Source organism: Bombina bombina, chromosome 4 (genome assembly GCF_027579735.1).
Source record: "Bombina bombina isolate aBomBom1 chromosome 4, aBomBom1.pri, whole genome shotgun sequence".
NCBI lineage: Eukaryota > Metazoa > Chordata > Amphibia > Anura > Bombinatoridae > Bombina > Bombina bombina.
In genome coordinates this window covers 777,478,641-777,479,180 of record NC_069502.1, presented here as the reverse complement: position 1 = coordinate 777,479,180, position 540 = coordinate 777,478,641, and positions in this window count along the sequence as shown.

Genomic DNA, 540 nt, shown 5'->3' with positions numbered 1-540 from the left:
AAGAAATAAGGTGTAAAACATATTTTGTAGCTGAAATGTGGAATTTGAGTGAAAAATGATGAAAATTACGTTTTAGCCCATATTTTCAACATTTTGGCTAAAAATTCATATTTCTTCATTTCCTAATGTTGCCCATATGTTGAAAAGTAAGGAAATGAAGAAATAAGGTGTAAAACATTATTTTGTAGCTGAAATGTGGAATTTGAGTGAAAAATGATGAAAATTACGTTTTAGCCCATATTTTCAACATTTTGGCTACAAAGTCATATTTCTTCATTTCCCAATGTTGCCCAAATGTTGAAAAGTAAGGAAATTAAGAAATAAGGTGTAAAACATTATTTTGTAGCTGAATTGTGGAATAAAAAATGATGAAAATTACGTTTTAGCCCATATTTTCAACATTTTGGCTACAAAGTCTTCATTTCCTAATGTTGCCCATATGTTGAAAAGTAAGGAAATGAAGAAATAAGGTGTAAAACATTATTTTGTAGCTGAAATGTGGAATTTGAGTGAAAAATGATGAAAATTGCGTTTTAGCCC